The following is a 21,773-nucleotide window of genomic DNA, read 5'->3' on the forward strand; positions in this document are numbered from 1 at the left end:
CACTCACCCCCATTTTGCTACGCTTGACGACCAACATTCATAGCAACAACGAAGCACACTATAGAATCTATAGAAATAGAATAGAGTCTTCTCAACAAAAAACAATCGTTCAAACACCTGCTCCATTATGGACAATAAAAAGTTAACTTAGATCAATTGATAAGAACTCTGCTAATGTTTTCCTCGTTCCAACTCATAACATTTGATTCACAAGTTCCTCGATTTCCTGAATGGTCGAGTCCAGAAGGTTCCACTGCCCCACTATTGGGCCCTGCATCGATAAATTAGATCGCCTCAGTGTTTTCCCTGCTCCAACCCCCGTTTGATTTACAATTCCGTCGGCGGGAAATGACCGACGAAAATGAAAGAAACTTGTCGAACGTCCGCGTTACGATCTCCGACAAATTTTGACCACGTCCAGCGGAGTTATTGAGGGGCGAAACGGTTTCGTCCGGGGTTCCCGAAGGGATCCCGACGTTTATACACGGTCGGCGCTAATTAAAAGGATCCAACGGCGGGCCTCCAGCGACAGATAAGATCGGCGTTGACGCGACGAAAAGGAAACTTCGTCGGTTCCACTAGCTTTCTCGACGGTCAGGTGAGATATTTTGCACCGACCACGTACCGTTTCGAGAATTCGCTCGGGGGTTGTCACCAGCTCCGGTTAACTATTGGCTACGGTCGAAAGGGGCTTCGGGAACGGGGGAGATCCTGGCGGGCGATATAAATAATTTGCCGGGCCTAATTTGGGGAAACATTCTTGCTTTATTCGTCATGGCGGCGTAATGACACCAAGGCTTCGGTGTTGGGGCAGCAATTACTCTTTTTGGACAACAATTGGACGTTCCAAGTAGTTTATTCGTGTTTGTTCGGCGATGTAAAGGGTTTTATATATTTAGTATACATTAGCTTTTTCTATTATGTTTTACATATTACATATTTGTAGGTATTCAGATAGGTGGATCTATATGTTCCAATCTTATCCAATTCAATATTTTCTTATTTTGAGGACCGTGGATTCTCCAGCAACTACCTTTAACCTCTTGAGAGATATTGACACACGTGTATACGTTTGCTTTCGCATCAAAATTATCGTTGTTTACGATCACAATACTTTTTAGAATTAAAAAATGTACAGTATTAAAGTGAGACAGTATATTTGTACATTAAAATCGATGTACAGAAAAAGATTCCTTTGGTCTGTGTGTATGAAATTAGAAAAGAAAAATTTCATTTAAAATGCATCCCTCAAGAGGTTCCCGCTGTCGCAATCCACGATATTGTACTTGAAGACAACCCCCAAAATAAATTCGAATTATAATGCAGATTTAAATAAAAACTGATCTTGTTCCAGCGATCAAAAATGTCCCAAAAAGGGACCTTCGAGGTTTCCATAAATTAAAAGTCGACTCAAGCGTCGCATTCGACCGAAGGGAGGGCAGGGCGTGGTCGACATCAGGTTACCCGCGATTTTCGAACGTAAATTCCACGACCTGTTCACTAATCCACGAAATTATATTTCAGCATTGACCTCCGCTGCCGGACCAGCTGTGACAAAGCTCGTCTCGTATTTTCGGCGATTAACCCTCTTTCGTCCGGTTGATGCTAAGTTATGAATTTCCAGCGAACGTTCGCAACGGGTCACCCACATCACGAGTGGGAGTGGTGTACATCTTCCGTAGATTTCTCTATTCCGATTCTGGGCTCTGCCTGTGATTAGCGAACGGCTTAGGAAACGCGTGGGCAGCGAACGCGTGGCGCAGAAATGGAGTCTGGTTAGCTTTTTCTTCTCTCCTCGAAAATTTCCAACTTTCCATACGCGGTCGCGAGAACGTGAGTAGGGAAACGTTTAGTGGTCAATTCAGGTATGCGTGATGTCGGAGTCTTTATTTGTATTCGCTTGTGCAGGTGCGATATCGATGTAGTCTGTGTAGACTTTAAATAGATATACAGTAAATCAAGTATTCGTACCTTTGATGTCTATCGAAGACGTTTGTGTAAATTGATTGATAGGTTCGATGTTTTCAAATGAATTTATACATATTGTGCAGTTTATTTATGTATATATTTGTAATGAATCATTTATTTGGAAGCATCAAAGCTGTCATTTAATTTAGACTTTCTCTTCAGTAGACATGGAGGTTACGAATAATTATGACACTTCGGTGTTGGGTCAGGAATTATTCTTTTTGGACAATAATTGGACGATGTAAGGAGTTTTATATATTTATTATATATTAGCTTTATATATATTTTCTATTATGTCACATTCTATTACATATTACATATTTGTAAGAATTCAGATAAATGGATCTATATGTTCCAATCTTATCAAGTTCAATATTTTCTTATTTTGAGGACTGTGAATTCTAACTTCTAACTTGTAATTTCTAACTTCTTAAGGACTGTATATAGGTGTGAAGACGCTTTCATTTTTCGTTTGAAGTATCTATGTGTATTTAAGTATCATTTCTAGGATGTAAATAGGGGAGAGAGAGACTATTTTTTCTATTTTATATATATATATATATATATATATATATATATATATATACATTTTATAAACATATTTTAAACCTGTTTTAAATGGTTCTTCTTTAATCGTGTTTAAAATATGTTTTTTTTTTTTTTATAAAAACCAGTGGCACCATTCGAAAGCCCTTGAAATTCTCTATAAGATACTGATGTCGATGTCATTTGGTCCCAATCCATAGATTATGTTTCTCAGTTTCATTACATACTACTCCATTGCAGTTGAAATTTGTTTATAATAGAATTTTATTAGGACAGAAATTTCAACGAGATACAAACTGAAATTTTGAGTATTCCAGATGGTATGAACCATAAATTGTACAGAAAAAAATTGAGATTAATAACGTGGTTAATTTTCGAGTGATAAAATTGTGAACATAGTATTACTAGAGACACAGCTCTGGTGATTTCAATGCGTGGCACGGTGAGGATAAGCAACTACCTCGCTTAAAGCATCGAAGTCTCCAAACGCTACAAGATACGTTATTACATCTGTCTTATGAGCCACCACTGCTCCAATCCCTCCACAAATGTATAAATAGAAAGACACATTAACCCTTTGCAGGTGACTCTCAGTCACCACTAGGTTTCCTTTAGGTTTAATTTCGTTGGAACTCGAAGTGCCAATGAAATGATTGTCGTTGAGGCAAAGGTGACCTGATTTTCAAATCTCAAATTACACATCTCATTTTCGAGGTCAATCTAAGCTTAGCATTCGCGACAATAGAATGCTAAGAAAGCATCTCGAGTTGCTGACAGATACCAGAAAAAAAGGCCTCGAGTGCAAAGGGTTAATATCTATTTCCAATTACTACTATAAAAGTGACAATTGTACACATCGTCCAAAATATGTATCTCAAGTACAATTTCCTCGACTCTTGCACTCGCTTCGAATCGCGTGTCACGATGCGCTTTAACCAATCGAACGAAATAAACCTGTCGAAGGTAGATGCAGAGTACCCACGGGAAAAAAGTGTGGGAGTGAAAGGTCAGCGTGAGAAAAACGGAAGAGTGGCGCGCAGAGACCAACAGAGAGGAAGACGCAAGGTCCTTCGAATGCTAAAAAGTCCCCAGCAAGTGCTCCCCCCTTGGTCCAATCGCGGATGGGCGTTTCTTTCGATGCATATAGTGGGGGTGGGTGGGTGGCTGGGAGGGAAAGGGCAGCGATTCAATTTATGCCCCGACAATGCGGCTTTGTCTCGCCAAATTATCATACATGAACCTACATGCATAGTCCCCGTTGCGGCGCATTATCATATCATAGACGCGCATTAAAGTACCGGTTTCCCTCCCCTGCCCCCTCCCTCCTTCTCTGGCTGTGGTATTAACGCGAGAGGCGCCTGTGTTTATGCGACCGGGAAAGGAAGAATCGCCTTCGCGGCGAGGCGCATCGTCGATTAAACGTCTCGCGACGAGACGATTTCGCGGACCGTCTGCCGAGTTCCCTGCTCGCGGCCATTACCGTCGACTCTGCCACTCCGAATCGAGCCTATCATTCCCGGAGATTTAGGTGATTCATAACAGGCTCGCGTCCCGCGGTTCGTTTTGGCGTTACTTCGCGCGTTAGGGTTATTTATCTGGATAGTCTCTAAGCACTGCTACTGGCGAAGGTGGAAGAATGGGTTTGGATTCAGTTGGCGCTAGAAACGAATAGAAGACAGTTCGACGACATTTTTTTAGAGCGTTTCATATACCGATTATGAAATAATTCATACTTGAATATCGAGAATATTATTTGGGTTTAAAGATCGAAAACGTACGAATCTTTAGCCCTTTGCACTTGGATGTCTTCTATGAGATAATTTGAGAAATTTGACTTTTTTTTCCGTATCTGTTTTTCGGTTTCCAATACATAGTTGTTTGGCAGGCACTCCTCGGGAAAAACTATGTATTTGAAACCGAAAAACGGATAGAGAAGAAGAAGTGAAATTTTTTTTAAATTGTCACAATGTAAAGTTTGACATAATTTTTCACTTGCTAAATCTACGTAATAAATTTTGGTTATGCGCCAGAGAGATGGGAAATTTAACGCTCTTTCGAATAGTATACTTAGTTTTAAGTTTGCACTGCAATTTGATGGAGTTATGGCCGTTTGAAGAGTGTCAGGTCGAAAACATAGAAAAAATATTAAAAGTGAAAATACTCAAGAATAAGGCGACACAAAGAAAATGTCTAAGAGTGATTTTTTGTTGGAAATTTGTTGTGAAATTGACACCCTGCATATGTCCGAACTTATATGTAGATATACCCTATATATGACGAACTTATACCCTGTATACATAAGCAAACATAGAATTATTATAATAGTTTAATTTTTGGCACGAGCATGTGTTTAATACAATTTAGCCTTGTGAAGTAGGCCACTATTTCAATTGATACGATATTTACTGTAAATATACCCTCAGGGGCTGTAGCTATGTTCGATTGTAGCTATAGTACGGGCTTAGCGATCCCGAGGTACCCGAGCTAGGAGCGAAGAAGTCAAAGATTGATCTAAAACAGTTTAAATGTTATACGGAAAGAAACACGTGTTTGCAAGACCGGTGATCTATAACAAGCGAGACTGTACTAATAAGTGCAGTAATCAGATTATAAAACAGAAACAAACAAATGTGCTGAGTTCTAGGACTCGCATTCTGTCATCAATGACTTGTTCTTAAAGCCGCTACTATTTCACTAGAGATTACACACGTGCAATACAATCATTTCCTGTTTTTCGAATTAAATATAGATTCATTAACATTTGATTGCATACTTTGAAAAGCACCATGTCTCCAAAGATGTAATATCCAATAAATAAAATCAGAAATCTCTAAATGTCATCCGTCGACTAAACCGACAAGTATAAAAATATTCTACGCAACACCGCGCAATACTCGAACAACCGCTACCCTTCACCAGTTTCCAAATCGTCCGTTAATAACCCATTTCTATAATTCTTTCGATGAACCTGCCTCCTCGCGTTTCGAAGGGAATTCAGCGTAGGTGATCGTTCATCATCCGTCGCGTTGCCACATACGCAGCAACGCACAAACATAATGTTAACAAGTCACGCTTTAATCCGTGGCTGCGTTCCACGCACGCCAACCCCTTCGCAACGCATTAACTTCTCGTCACGGCGAACGAAATGCTCGCGATAGGGCCCAGGTAAATTTCTATTAAAGAACAGCGCCGGGTCAAGATAATTACGAGCGTCGGCTGCGTGCAAACAAGATAAGTTACAAGCCTGCTGGTCGATCCCGATCGATCAATCATACCCCCATCGTGAAATGCTGCGGAAAGTATGCGGTCATTAATCCTGCGCTCGGGGGGGGCATGCGTGAAACGCGAGGGGACGACGGCCGAGCGAACATCGTCGTATTGTGCAACAAAATAACATTGAGTGATTTCAAGATTTTGTGGAATGCGTTAGGTAACCGCCGAGTATTTATAGAGATCCATAATCATTTTTATTGGGGAGGAATGTTTCATTTGTGTTGGCTCAGAGACATTTTCTTTAGTCTTTTTATTGGCTACTTAATTTTCTTGAATATGTAGACTATATAAATATTTGATTTGTGGAATTAACATAGAGGAATTTTCTTCACTTTTCTATTGTGTACACAATTTTCTTGGTAACGTGGATATAGATAAAAATATTTGATTTGCGATAGCTCAGAGGAATTTTCTTCACTTTTTCATCGTGCACTCAACTTTCTTGGTTACGTGGATACACAAACAAATATTTGATATGCAATAGCTCGGAGGAATTTTCTTCACTTTTTCATTGTGCACTCAATTTCCTTAAATATGTGGAGTATATAAATATATACATAAAAATATTTGATTCGTGGTAGCTCAGAGGAATTTTCTTCACTTTTTCATCGTGCACTCAAGTTTCTTGAATATACGGAATATAGTTCCATCGGATTCGTAATTTAAATGATACATGTAGGAAAACATAATTGAATAATGCGAATAAATTGTGGATAGTATACGTGACAAGTACCTTTGTTAAATGGGGAATACCAGTTTGGATATTATTACTAGACCGTGGAAATTCATGCATTTATGCTAAGTGCGTTTATGGCATAAATTCAACACACATAAAATATCAAAAATAAAATAGATAATACACGGCTGAAAATATAAGAGATACTTCCATTTTAATTTTAGTTACTCACGCAATTTATGCGAAAACCAGATACAGAGTGGATGCATCTATGTAGAATAAAGTATTAATATTATGACATTATTTTATGCACTTGCGCATGGTTTTTATATTACTATATAGATACGAATGCATAAAATCTGCAGTTTACTAATGCCATTTTATGAAATCGAGAAGAAAAAAAAAAACGCACTGAAACCGTTCGCGGGTATCTGACAGGAAACGTTCCACGCAAAAATAAGTAAATCGCATTATAAACCATAAATATTACAATCTCTTCAGCGTGTCGTTCCGCAACATTGCTTGTTACCCCTCGTCTTGCCTACAACAGTTCCTAACAACACGGACTATACACAGTTCCGTTCCAGCCAGCCACTTACGTCTCATAATGTTCCAAGTTAATAGTCAGATCAGTCGTAATAAATTTGCATTAACTCGTTTCCCCCGCATTATCCACGTGCTCCTCCCTTCGATGATAAAGCTAAGTTATTAGCGAGGACACGCTCGCGCCGCGAATGGCAACGTTGATTCATGGCGGCTCATTTCGTAAAAAAACAGCTTGCAAAATGCAGTAGGCAGTAAACCCGCGGCTAATCCGTCGATGGCTGCCAAATGTCACGTTTGACGACGTTTCTATGGAAATTACAAATCAAAAGGGAGAATTGAGACAAAGATCTCCGCTGCAGGAGTAGCAGAGGGCTGAATTATTGTTGTATTATTGTTTACGAGGAAATGGACCACAAATTGAATCGGAAAGAGTTGAGATTAATAACGTGGTTAACTTTCGAGTAATAAAATCGTAAGCGTAGTATTACCGGAAGCTTTGGTGATTTCAATGCGTGAGATGGTAGGAACATAGTACCTCAAAGCGTTGAAATTTCCGAAAGCAATGAGACACTAATATCTGGCTTACGGGGTGATTATTGGTGAGATCATTTTATTTCTTTGCAAATATATGACCATAAAGTAGAAATATTAATATCTGCAAATACGAATAAGATAGAGCAACAGTGAAGAGTCAATTCGTTATACACGTCAGTGAATATTATTCCTGTAGATGCACATTCTTTTATAACAAGAAAGGAAGTTTGGCTCGGCTGAATGCCCTAACAATTTTATGTCATCAAACCATGTACCAAGACCTCGTTAGTAATTTCTCTGATTTTTCTCACATATCTACCGACGGATCTAAAACTAAGGAAAGCTGTACGATAATTTATGAAGATATAGCAATTACAATTAAATCGAACAGCGACGCTTCATCAACGTTATGTGAACTAATTGCTTTCCAACAGACTATCAAGGTTACATTAAGTAGAGGAAGAGCAAAATGTGCCATATTTTGCGATTCAAAAAATGCCATCCAGTCTATGGAAGATACTTCCAAGTATGAAGATATAGTCACTACGTGGCAAGAAATGTACGCCTCGTCGTTGAAGAAAGGAACCAAATTGTCATCAGATGGATTCCGTCGCATGTTGGAATTGAAAAAAACGAAATGGCAGATGAGTATGCTAAAGAAGCGCCTAATTCGTCGACAGAAATGTTATTTTATACCTCTTTCCATGGAGCGCAAACAAAATATTGCTAAACGAGCACTTGACAAATATTGGAACAATATCTGGAAAGAAGCTGTACCTCCTCGGCGACTATCGCTAAAAAATAATTTTTATGAAAATAACCCCGTCCTGGAACTTACGAGACCACAGCGAGTAGCAGTATCACGTATTAGAATAAGCCACGCCAAGTTAACCCACTCGTACTTATTGAACAAAACTGCTCCTCCGATTTGTAACAACTGTAATACTGTTCAAACTGTCGACCACCTTATTCTTTATTGCAATACATACGCGAGGATGAAATGTAACATTAAACAGTGAATACGTAAAACTGTCACTGATCAAAAAAAGTATACTACAGGTCCTGTAATTTCTTACGAACACTAATCTTCTCCAAAAACTTTCAAAGCTCACAGTTGTCGCTAATAACCCAATGGTTGATGCGACGTTAAATAACTAACTAAAAAAAAAAAGAAGAAATTTCATAAAAAGCATAGAAACTATGATAAAGAAGAGCCCAAGAAGAAATCCAAGCAGCTGATTACGTCCACCGTTAACTCCTCCACCGACAGAACGCGTAAACGACACCGGCCATAAACATCACCGTAACGTCGCTAAATATCAGTAAATCATCGCGTTCCGCGGAAACGTTCGTCCTCGTGGCGGCACCGGCTTGTAATTTCCATTATGCAAATGAAAACACTGGCGAAACGACGGGCGCGAGGTTAAACCGATCTTCAACGATGATCAACATCGTGGGTGGCCGGCGGCGGATCTTACCAGTAGCCAAGAAGAGTCAATGCTACCAAGCCGTCGTCTTTCTCTCCTCTGTTTCACCTCCGTCGCCCCATCCGCGTTCCCCCGTGGCTGACAGACGAACGAACATAACAGACGGACGAACAGACAACCTGGCCGGCCTACGTGCGTGTAATTATCCTGTCAATGCGTCGGATTTTCAAGCCTCTTGTCGTCCACACGCGATACGCCCCGCTTCGATTGAGAAATCTCCACCGCTGTCGACGAATCTCCTGCCGCGGCGAAGAGGACATTCGTGAATTTTTTTATGCAAACGCGCGATCGGAATATGCAAATCCAGACGCGATTTCTTGGGTCTCGGGTTTTCTCGGTGCAATTAATTCCGCGAGATGAGACGCTGGTTATTAAGATTTTGCGGATTTTGACAGGTAGTTGGGTTACAGATATTTTAGAAGAGATTGCAAGGGCTTCTTTAAAAGTTTCGGAATGGATTTAGTTATTTTTACTTTAGAGACACCGAGTGTGGTGATAACAAAACGTTCTGTTTTATTTGATGAATTATATATTTTGTTTCAGATCTACTAAGTAAATTCATTGATAAACTTTAATTTTGCTAGCAGAATTTCATTAGCAGGTTCTTGCTTCAAAAGTAAGGCTGTCAATCGTTTGATTTATAAGATTGGACTACAGTAGAGAGACTCCCTTAGATCCTACCTTATTGCCATAAATTATTTTAACTGAAAATGTTTGATTTTTACGAAAGCATTGTTTTCCAAGTTTTTTGGCGCGTGGAACACGAATCTGAAGTCGGTTTTGAGGTAAAAAATTTCTATGACCGAAAACCCCTAAAAATACGACCGTAACCACAGAAAAATTTGCGGAAGGCGTCCATGGGTGAGTGAGGATGCAGGTTGCGTTGTAGCCATGAGATCGAATCCCACCGGAGGTACAAAAGTTAAAAGAACTGGTTCGTTGTTTTCATGGAATACAATCGTAGGAAATAATTATGTAAAGTAAAATCTACCACAGAAAAATTTGCGATTACGATTGTGCCCAACACTAGATATGGGACCATTAGATGTTGAAAGAAACTCATTTTTCTTCATTACTACTTAAATAAATGATATTCAATGCGAAAGAAAGTAATTGTTCTATTATCCGAAAGTTCCACTATCCGGCCACTTTTGTCTCCCTATTAGTTCGGATACGGGAGTCTCCACTGTGTATTTAAGATATAGACACTCAAGTCGAGACCATTCCAATCGATAATAATAATAAATAATTAGAAGGTGCATTCATTTCCATGTCTACCTACATCTGTTTCCCGACCAGCAGCCTTACAAAATGATCTGCCTCCCACAAAATGATCTGCCTCCCACAAAATGATCTGCCTCCCACAAAATTCAATACTGAAAACTATGTCCTCCTATACTGATCTTCACGAGGGAACTCGTGTGATGGTGATTGTCAGATGGACAGCGTCGAACGAAAGGTGAAGTCGTTATTGAGATCATGGCGAGAGCGAAGGAGTTCGCTGAACGACTCAATAAATTACTGTGTTTGCTAAGAACGCGTAATTGTCCGCGATGGAATTTACGATGAGTGATCGGGCGAAGACATGAAGAGCCATCTCGTCGTTTTTATCTCCTGCTTGAATACAGTAATTACGTTGTGCAATTAGAGTCATAAGAGGAACGGGCGAAACGTTACGCATCGGATTTAATGAGTCTTCGTGGGTAGGAAACCGAAAAACGAAAGGGCGATACGAATAATTGGTTTCAATGTAGATCGTGCAAAATCGAAACGAATGTAGTTATCGTTAATTATGATAATGCATACGCTTTCGATTACGTCTGAATCAATATGTCAATTGTAACGGAGATAAAAGCTGAAAACACGAACTAGCTATGGAGACAATGTAATGATTTATTGCTTACGGTAGAATGGCTGTGGGTCTTTCCTTTCTAACTCTGCGAATAATGACTGCCGGAACGAATCGAGTAGTTTCGCCATCTATTTACCAGTCTAGACAACCCCGTGTTGCTAATCAAACGAGACAAATTTTCCCTACATTTCAAATTACAACACTAGACCAACGTAGGCGACAGTTTAGTCGAAACAGCTCTCCTCTATTTCTAATCTCGACCTGCTACTGATATCAACGTACCAAAAGTAAAGCTGGGCAAAATGTATAATATTATCTCTAGACTGTGGATATTTATGCAAATTCAAAGCTTCGCAGTTACTGAAAAAGAGGTTGAACTTAGATGAAAGCGTGTCTCACCTTTTAACCCATTCACTGCTAGGCAAATTTAAAGGGTTGGACACCAAGATAAATCTTGTTTAATACAGATTTGTAATGTAGGTTATTATTTTGATAATAAAAAGTGATGTTAAATTTGTTGTTTCGAAAAGAAAATGTACAATCTTCTTTTGCAATAATTCGTGCCTCAAAAGGGTATATACTTGAGTAATTACAATCGATTTGAACTATGATACATCTCTTAATTGACAGCGAATGGGTTAAACAGTATAACGTGTACATTATTGCTGATATTTTATATATTTTTGCACGTGTGCACCTTTTCATAGATTCCCTCATATTTCTCCATTTATGTCAGTCCCATGCCAGACTGTTTAGGTACAGCACAATGCGTACATCGTTGTTAATAATTTATATATTTATGCGTTTGCGCACCTTCTCATAGATCTCTCCAAATCTTATGCATAAACATTCTCAGTTTATTAATCGCAAACATAATTTCTTCGAAGGCATTACATGTCCTTCATTATTTATGTGTTTGTGCACCTTCTCATAGATCTTTCCAAATCTTATGCATAAACAGTTTAATAATCGCAAACATAATTTCTTCGAATGCATTACATATCCTTAACACTGAGAATCGAGTGCAAGGAGTCAAAGGTGTAATTTACTGTGGTCCCGTGCCAGACTGTTTAGGTACAACACCTGTAAAATCCACCGTGTTCCCTACGTAACCGACTCATTTCCTTATCGTGGTCGATTATCGCCGCCTATCGTTACCTGGACAGGAGCGGCACAAGCATAGAAACGTGCTGACACGCGTTTACTTCCTCCGATTCCGGGTGCTTTCACTTTCTCCTCCGATCTTTCACCACGCCCACGCGCGACACTCGTCCCTAAGGATAATAAAGGACGACCACGGATCGGCCACCAATTCGAATCAGCATAATTTACCGAATAATGTCTCCCGGCCGATCGACTCGTTAATGGCATCACCTTTGATTTAAGCGGTTCGTTAAAATCGCACCTCACCCACTCCCATTGCGAACACTTCACAATTACAGTGGCGAATCTAGACACATCGGTCCCTGAAGCTAATTATTCTCAGGGGATCTGTTTCTTAATATTTTTATACTCCTAACAGTCCTGCTGTATCAATCGAATGAATATTTAATGTATGGTTGGACATATTTAGCATTGTTGTAATTTTGCATCAGATTTCGCGTGTATATACTTTTGACGACTTTTTAATATTTCTAAATATGGAATCCTATGTGATCGCGAGCTTTCTAATACAATTTACACGATAGCCATATTTTTCATATTGTTACAATTTTGTACCGAGCGTTTTATATGCATTTCTGATTATTTCTGCATTATTACGTATCATCTTGAATATAAATTTTGTTCAAGAGGTTGAGACGTTAAATGAAATTTTGTAGGTCCCGTGCATCGTTCTCCTCGCATTCAATTAATTAATTGTACAGATCAAAAATAATTTTCATTTCTAATATTCGACCATATAAAATTAGGGAGAAGTTATCGGACTATGTACAGATTGGATTTTTGTTCTCATCTGTTGGGCGATACATACATTAAAAAATCAACAATTGTGGACGATTTTGGGCCCCAGAAGCTGAAGTAAGTTAGTTCCCTGGTTGGAAGGACTCGCTCGCGCTACCGTGGTTTATTCCTGTCGCGCGTGTTATGCTGCTCGCGCATTCGTCATGGAAACAATCTTAATAAATAATCGGTATTATCGAGCACTCGTGCAGTCTCGTGCCGTGATCGTTCGTAGAACTTGCCAGTATAAATCTGAGCCTCTGGTGCTCGCTATACCACGGCAGAAATAGGCTGTCTAAGACATCGACAGTGTTCCCTCGAGCAGATATTAATAGTCATCGATACGTTAATCGGTTAATTCATCAGGTAATAGTAATTTTGTTGCGTGACTCGTTCATGGGATGATAGAGAAATTTATTAAGTAGCATTGATCCGTGAGAAGAATGCCTCTCAGAGCCACACTAATGTCGAATGGATCTCTCCTTATCATTACAGATGGACTGTAGTAATATTAAATTATTGTAACTGTGATAGTATTACATTATTATAATATCGGCGCCTGAAGAATGGCTCCGAGGTGTAGACATGATGCAGACAATCGAAGAACTAGGATTGACGAGCATTATGCATTGAATTGCCAGCAGGTGGTCGTTTGATACAAACGCAACATCAAATCATTGAATACATTTTCTGAGGCTATTTACGTTGTTTGTCAACGACGCATGGCATTGTTCACCATCGATTAGCATCAGGGATCGCTGTATCATTGCTGTGTCAGCGATAGTTCGATTTTACATCGAAGGTGTAAAACATTCCGATTTCTAACCAGTCTATTCTTGTTTTTTTTTTCTTGTGTCGGGGTTCTTTAGTCACTTGAACTGTCAAGAAACTGGTCGCCATCTTGAGATTTATACTAAATATACGGAGAATTGTTGCGGACTTTTATCATTTGTTTAGAATACGAAGATTCTTTTTTTAAATTGTCTTTATAATAGGATCCACTCTAACTTTCTGTTTCTACTGTTTTTAATATGTATCAAAGTTCTCCTACTCTTTATGTTTCTATCATTTTTAAAAACTGATATATTCAGTATGTAATATTTCTTTAGTTTTTAAAATGTCGTCAATATTTTCTATTTTCTTAGTATTTCTATCTTTAATAACTAAGTTTTACAATACACATATCTCCAGTATTGGAAATGCTTTAAATTTCTAAAATATCTACAATATGTAATACCCGTATATTTTAAATTTCTCTCACGTCTCAAATATTCCAACTGAAAATCTATCAAATTCCCTCCCCTCCCTGCTCCTCTCGATAAAAATGTCCAACGTGTTTACAGCCACCTGCACCATTTCCCAGCTTTCAACTGGCCGTTTACCGCGGAAACGCAAAGGTCGAGTTCGAAAGGGCGATAAATCGAGTAAACGACGTTCGAATAGACTATCGGGCGAAACCGTGGTTCTAAACGCTTCTTCGTGCTTCTAACGTGCGAAACAAGACGCGATACACGCGTTCGTGTCCGCGCAAAACCGTGTAAACGATGCGCAGCACGAAAGCGATGGCCAGGTGCGGCGACAAACTACCCCAGGCGCGATATAAATTGGCAGCGCATTCTTATCGAGCCCAGCAACCGTCGCAGTAAATATTAACGCGCTGAACGCTATGATTAGGACATCGTGTTACTTTATCTGCGTGCAGACCTAACGACAGGGGATACGTTTATACGGTGAACGGTATCTGGATCGTACGTGTACATTGTGATACAGAGAGTGTCGATGACATTTCAGTAACCTTCTTTCGAATTTAATAGGTTCTAAGTTGGATCATTTTGTGAAATTTATTGGACACGATCCAGGTGCTTAAAGGGAATTACTGCGTAAGGAAAACACCTGTTTGGAATGGGTAGTGACGACATTTCGGTAACCTCCTTTCGGATTTAATGGGTTCTAAACTGGATTATTTTCTAGAGTTTATTGTTTATGATATTCTGGTCCACTTGCACATGGTTTCTAGTTAAAGACATATCATGAGATTACAGGTTCAGTGTCTTACTGCTTCAATAGTAATCTCCTAGATGGAATTGAATTATAATTAATAATAAAATGATTCAATTATTAAATGTGTATTATAGGTGGATGCATTTATGATTTAACATTCTTCGTTAATTTAAATGGTGTTCCCCTTCGTTACATACGTATTTTCGTGCATTTACTAAAGAAATTCATGAAAATACTCAAATATAAATAAAAATTGCTTCCTTTAATGAATCGTAGCAACAAATATTTCCTATTTGACTTCTGTAGGAACCATTTACTAATCGCGACAACTATTATGTATACTATAAACTTAACGACTTCGAGGTCTTGTGTTGTTCATCCGTGTTCTGACTGAGTCATACGCTCATAGAAATAAACACGTTAAGCAATTACCATGAAGACTGTGTAAGCAGATCCAACTCCCTAAGAAAGTTACTAGAAAACTGTTATCAAAATCCCGAGCTTTAAGTTATGAATATTTCGTCCACTCATATATATATATATCTGCTTATACAGTCTTCATGGTAATTGCTTAACGTGTTTATTTCTACATACTATACATTATACATACATTTATCATATATACATATATATATATGATAATACATACACACATGACATATATATCGTAGTCTGTGCGCACTTGGGCCGCGAGTGGTAGAAATATTCATAACTTAAAGCTCGGGATTTTGATAACACTTCTACAATACACAGTTAGGACTCCTTATACAGTCTTCATGGCAATTCCATATTGTGCGTTAATACGTATAATATAAACTACATTAAAATCCCTAAATAACTATCCAACAGCATCAACGCCAAAAATCAACAATATCCAACATAATTTTTACAAGCTGCCCTCCCTAATTTCACCCAAATTTCTATAAAATTTCAACAGCACCCTCTCAGACGGCGCCTCCCTCTCTAATTCCCAATTTCTCTCAACGTTACAATTTGCATCCTCCCTTGCGCATTGTTCCGTCGAAGAAGAGGAGCAAGGACGCTGAGAAATAAAAGCACCGATCGTTCCTTCGACTCCTCTCGGTCCGTCTCGCGGAGTTGAAGCGCGACGAGGGAGCAGGGGGGGGGGGTCCTATAAAAATGCAAATTTTACACGCGTCGTTTGAATACCGATCAATGAGTCCCATGAATTGCGCACTAAATGCTCGATTACATCGGAATACACGGAAAGGCTCGCGAGTGTATAAATCGGGGCTCCGAGTACGTACGTTAAGCGTAATTTATTCCGCGTATGATATACACACGCCTCGGCGAAGCTCGGTTAAACCATTTGCTGCTTTGGTTCCATCCCTCTTTCTTTCCGTTTCTTTTCTTTTTTTCTTTATTTCTTTTCCGAGCGCGCACGGGTCCCCAGAGAGGCCCCCAATCTTCAGGGCTTTCGCGAACGCGTGTAATGCGACGGTACGCGGGATTTATGGGAATATTTATGCGTATTTATAGGGCGTGGAGTCGTCGATGTCCGCGAGTAGGTACACGGGACTTTCGTGGGTTTGGCCTACCGCGTGGAGAGAGCCAGATCGAGAAAGGATCCTGGCCCGAATTTATGTCGCGCCACGAATAGTTCCGTGTTCCCTGGGCCTCTCTTCTCACGCTTCGCGCCACCCGTACACGAGCACCTCGATGTGTTTCCTTTGGATACACGTGTTCCGTGGCCTGTCCTTCCGACGCGGTAACCCCGTTTCTCAGGGTGCCCGATCGACCGCCATCGAAGATCTAGCCGATCCTGCTCACCTCTAAACGGACGATTCTTAAACACTTTGCTCCGCTACGTAACACCGGGGCGTGGCTAAGAGGCTTCAAGTGATTCTTTGTCTTTTATAGTATTTAAAGAGAGAAGATTAAGAGAGATGAGCTATTTGTTTGACAATTTCTTTATCAGATGGGTTGAAGTTTTTAAAACGCCGAAATATGTGTTTGATTAATTATATTAAAGAGCATTGAAACCAAGTTTCAAGAAAATCATCAAAATCAAAACCATAAATAAAATATTCCTCATTAAAACGTTGCAACCCCTTTTTACCACCATAGAAGTTGAATTTCGAACTATCCTTTCTTATTCCTTGTATACATCATAAAGGAAACCTCTGTGCAAAATGTCAGCTTTCTAGGTACAAGGGTTTAGCCTGGACGTTGATTATAGTAAGTCAGGGCTTCATTCTTATATGTATAATATAACATAGATTATCACTGTTTTCTTAAAACAGAAAAATCTTTCCTTTCCATGCCACCTTAATTTCTATAAAATAAATAATTCCAATTCCACCAATTCCTTATTTATGCAAATTTATGTAATATATTTACGCCAAAATATATTACACTCAAAAAAAAAAAAAAAAGAAAACTTCAAGTGACAAATTCATCGTTCCAGTTCTCCCTGTTCTCGAACCGTAAGGTACGAAATTATCCGCTCCAATCACACTCGCACTGCGAGTCTCGCAGCCCCCTCAGCTCTCCTACACAACTTTTCCACCGGTTCGTTCTATTTTATTTTATCTACGGACCGGTTGTTGTTACCCAGGTATCAGGTTGAAGCGCAGGTATCGTTTCGACTTCCACGTTTTTCCTGGTGCAAGCATTGTCCGGGTTAAATCGTATTTTCGGCCTCCAGAGGTCTGCCGCGGGACTTTAACGAGCTGATCGCTATCGGGGCGCACGTAGTTACTCGCATGAGTCATTTCTGCGGAACGGGCAGCCGACTGTCCTTCCGCAGCCTCGTTCTCCTGAAACGTTGCGCGAATTAATAACCATCGTCGTCCGAATGCCGCGTGTTGCACTCTGGCCGATTTATTTCGCCGATCATTGCGTTGCACGAAGGTTTTCAGCCGAAGGTCACTGGAATGGTTGCTTAAAAACAGCATGGATCTTTTTTAAATTAGAACAAATCGTAATCATTTCCTACTGTAAGAGTCTCTGCGAAAAATAAGGCACGGTGATTCGAACCTACGATCTTCCAATCCACAGTCGACCGCTTTTTCCACACGACCAATCCCGCGCCCTACGATTCGTATTCGTGTTCGACTCCTTATTCTCGAGTATAAGGGACGCGATACTACGCTACTTCGTTCAAATGGACATTTTTGTTATAGAAATTAATGTATTTTCTTTCTTGATTCAATTAAAAGGAACGAACTAGGTTAAATTGAAATGATCGAGGTAAAATTATGTAGAATAAATCAAGTGAGCTTGAACAAACAGGTACAGGGCTACTCATTCTGACCTGAACAAGAATTAGGAATACAAAGAAAGAATATATCGGTTCGTTTAGAAAAAATCGAGGTACTCCGCATAAAATATTTTAAACGTTTCTAGAATCAGTCTGCATATAAAAATCCGAAATGTGCCACTAAATACTTTCTCGACATCCAATTGCGTCCAAAATACGTGTTGGCTACTATCAGAAATAATTCCGTTAGTTTTAAGAAAGTTTAATGCCACCATTTGAATCAATTCTGTTATATCATCAGAAGATTAATCCTTTCCAGTCTAGACTTTTTGATTTCAATGCAACTTTGGCGAGTTTCATTCTACATAAGACAGCAAAGATATATATATATCTTCATTGGATATTTTAACCCTTATTACATATATATATAAGTAATATATACTTATATTACTTATATACTTATATTACTTATATACTTATATTACTTACAATATTACTTACTAATAATATATACTTATATTACTTATATATATAAGTAATATATATATATTACTTCTCACTCCCTAATAAAATAAAAAATCCTTCTATATCAACCAGAAATAGATTTTTCATTTTTTGGACCTCACCAGTGTATTTATTAGTCTCACTTCAATTTCTTCGAGAAGGCTACGACAGATTTATCGGGCCAGTAAATCATCGGTAGCGCCTCCCAGCTCGTAACACGCTGATAGCCACGTCATCATTAAGCATAATTAAACGCTATCGTTCCGTGACTCCGATACCACCGGTCAGGAAACGCGCGAACGTTCGCAAAAAGGTTACACGGGCGGCTGGATCCAGCGTAAATTGGCCGTTGTCGACGGTGATGATCGTAGGCGAAGTTCGATCATTTTTACACCCGCTATCGAAACCGACTCGCCAGCCAGATACCACAGGTGTCGCTAATTACCGCGATAACACCTTCCTCGCTGTGCCTATCGGCGAAATTAAACGTTCCGTGTTTCTCTCCTTGTGATAGATTCGTCGTAGACGTGTAGATACGTTCGAGACGACTTTCGAGCGCGTTTTATCGGAAGTAGAATTTTATTTCTCGCAGGTTACGAAGAGAACAGACTGCTCGCAACTTGGCGCAGGTGTCAACGTTTCTCGATAATGCCAGGGGAACGATTTGGAATTCTTGGTAGGAGGCTGTTTGGTTCTGGTTGGCTGCTTCTGGGCAACGTTTTTCTATTTATTTCGTTAATTTCATTATTACTTTCACTATATAATTTCAATTATTTATTTGTATTTATGGCTGTCTCAGGGTTGTCAATCTTTGTCTAGTTATTCATTTATGGATATTGGAGTTGGGGCAGTGTTAGAGGACATTTTCGATCTTTTATTGCATAATATGTCCAATGGAAAGTATAATAAAATTACCCAACCTTTGTAAAATTGAAATAAATTTTGTTATACGTAGCATAAAGAAGAAGTACAATAATTTCCTAAAAATTTAAAAATATTTAATCCTTTGTTTCGATTAATATGGATAATCGAAATCTTAGAGATCGTGCACACCTCCCATTTCAATAAATACTCCTAAAATCCTCGAATGAAGCAAACCATCAAGAAAAGAAAAGAAAATTGATGCTATAAAGGGTCAAGCAAAAGTAATATACACGTCCTCCGTTCTTTATTAGATTGCCGTATCAAATCGCCAGATCAGTACCTAAAAGTAAAAATATCTTATTCCTGTAGACTCGAACGTGGGCACCCTAAGAAGTCACAAGTACCATTACCATAAATACAATTCTCGAACAATAGACTCATCGGTAACATAAAGTGATGTTCATGCAACAGTGTTGACCCTTTTCCCCCAAGAAGACTACTCATTCCTCTTTCTTTTTATTATCAACTGGACCACTGACTTTTCCCTTTGTCGCCCTACGTGTGGTGAACCTCGTATAAAAATGAAATGACATAACCCTGGGAGCTCACGAGTACCATTATCATAAATACCCAGAAGAATTCCGAGATCCTCCTAATCCTAGAATCCTCGAACAATATAATCGTCAAAATTGGAAATGGCCTCGACACAGTTCACGGATGGACATCATAGAAAAATATAAGGATTGCTTGGCGACGGGGGTCAGGCTCGTTTGTTATCTATGTACGTAGAGGTGTGTACATATCGAGCCACAAGTTACCATTATTTTATGGACGATGGGGAAATAGAAGCGTTTCTTCGTAGAACGATGAGCTCGTTAACCCAGGTATCTTCAGGATCAGATCTCTGGGGGCCAGGTAATGCCGAAAATATCTTTGTAGGATGGTCCTGACAAGCGGAGAGGTGGCGAAAATTTCAACCCTGGCGCCTGAAGATTTATTGAACGGCTTCCCTATTCTCGGGCCCTTTCCGTGTGTTTCAGGCCTCACCGACGCTCGGAACTGTGTGCATTCGTGTGACTGAGCGATAGAGGACCCAGTCACCCGTTGAGAAAGGTGGAAAACAAAAAGAACTCGGGCCCGGATGAAAACTAATACGCGCTGGATTGAATTTTTACAGGTGAGTGACAACTGTGACGCGCCCCGTGACTACCCTATTACACTTGCTAACAAATGTCGATTTCTTTCTGCATCTTTTTCCTCATGGGGAATCAGGCGCTTTCGTACATCATCCTGGCCATTGTTTTGTTTTGGTAAATTGAATTCGGGGAAGGCAGGCACGTCTGGGTAAAATATATTTATTTTATTTTTGTAGATATCAGGGGGACCAGAAAGTAACGTCGATACTTGTTTATTATTTATCAGCTCGCTGTGTACCAATCGATTTTTATCGATCATGAAAATTTGCACGCTAGATGGCAAAAGGTTATTTATTACGAGGACGATCATGCTATTAATTCAAAATGAAAGCATATTATAAATTTATTTATTTGAACTTAATGTAAAGGAAACGACATTAGAATGTATAAGTGGACAAAAATATTGCATATATGCACAGGATGGATCAAATATATTTATTTTATTGTTTCAGATTGAATATATATTTAGATAAAAATAGTACACATGTATGTATAGATAGTTGAATATGTGAGCATATTATAAATTTATTTGATTAAACTTGATGTAAAAGAAACGACATTAGAATGTATAAGTGGACAAAAATATTGCATATATGCACAGGATGGATCAAATATATTTATTTTATTGTTTCAGATCGAATATATATTTAGATAAAAATAGTACACATGTATGTATAGTTAGTTGAACATGTAAAATATATCGTCCACAGGACCTTCTTCTCGCACACGTTGTCCTAAATTAATTTGCCAAAGTCTGTTTCATAATAACGAATCAATTTACCTTCAAAAATTCATTCAACTTTAACTTCCATAAATACGAATTTTCTTTAAATTTCTTTATAACTTACGAACTAGCACGAGCACATACTATTCAAATTTTGCACATTGTCACGTCATTTTGCAAGGGGAGTAACCACGAAGTTCATTCGTGAAATAAAAAGAAAATTTTCTGATCAGTGCCAAGCGTCACACGAAATGGCCTAACGATTACCGTGAATTACGGTTAATTAGATTTGGTGTTCGGATAGGGATCTCGATCCACGACGGCCAGGTCTTTCGATCCCTCGCCAACAGGATCTGTCGTAATGGACAGTGATAATTATAATGAGAACGAAGATTATGGTGATTACCTAGCGGGCATTCTTCGGTCGGGAGAGTAATT

The 21,773-nt window shown here is 39.1% G+C and overlaps 2 protein-coding genes across 14 annotated transcripts in view; one reads left to right on the forward strand and one right to left on the reverse strand.

Annotated features, from left to right (window-relative positions):
- LOC128880024 (proteasome subunit alpha type-5-like) overlaps positions 1–21,773 on the forward strand; it is a 198,024-nt gene that overhangs the window by 122,272 nt on the left and 53,979 nt on the right. Inside the window, exon 9 of one of the 12 annotated variants that reach the window (XR_008457737.1) lies at positions 20,456–20,592. The exons of the other annotated variants lie outside the window; for them this stretch is intronic. The gene's annotated coding sequence lies outside the window, so the exon portion shown is untranslated. The remainder of the gene's footprint in view (positions 1–20,455; positions 20,593–21,773) is intronic. 12 annotated transcript variants of the gene reach the window in all.
- LOC128880033 (protein Wnt-2b-A-like) overlaps positions 1–21,773 on the reverse strand; it is an 82,740-nt gene that overhangs the window by 27,206 nt on the left and 33,761 nt on the right. The window lies entirely within an intron of this gene.

Source organism: Hylaeus volcanicus, chromosome 7 (assembly GCF_026283585.1).
Source record: "Hylaeus volcanicus isolate JK05 chromosome 7, UHH_iyHylVolc1.0_haploid, whole genome shotgun sequence".
Lineage (NCBI taxonomy): Eukaryota > Metazoa > Arthropoda > Insecta > Hymenoptera > Colletidae > Hylaeus > Hylaeus volcanicus.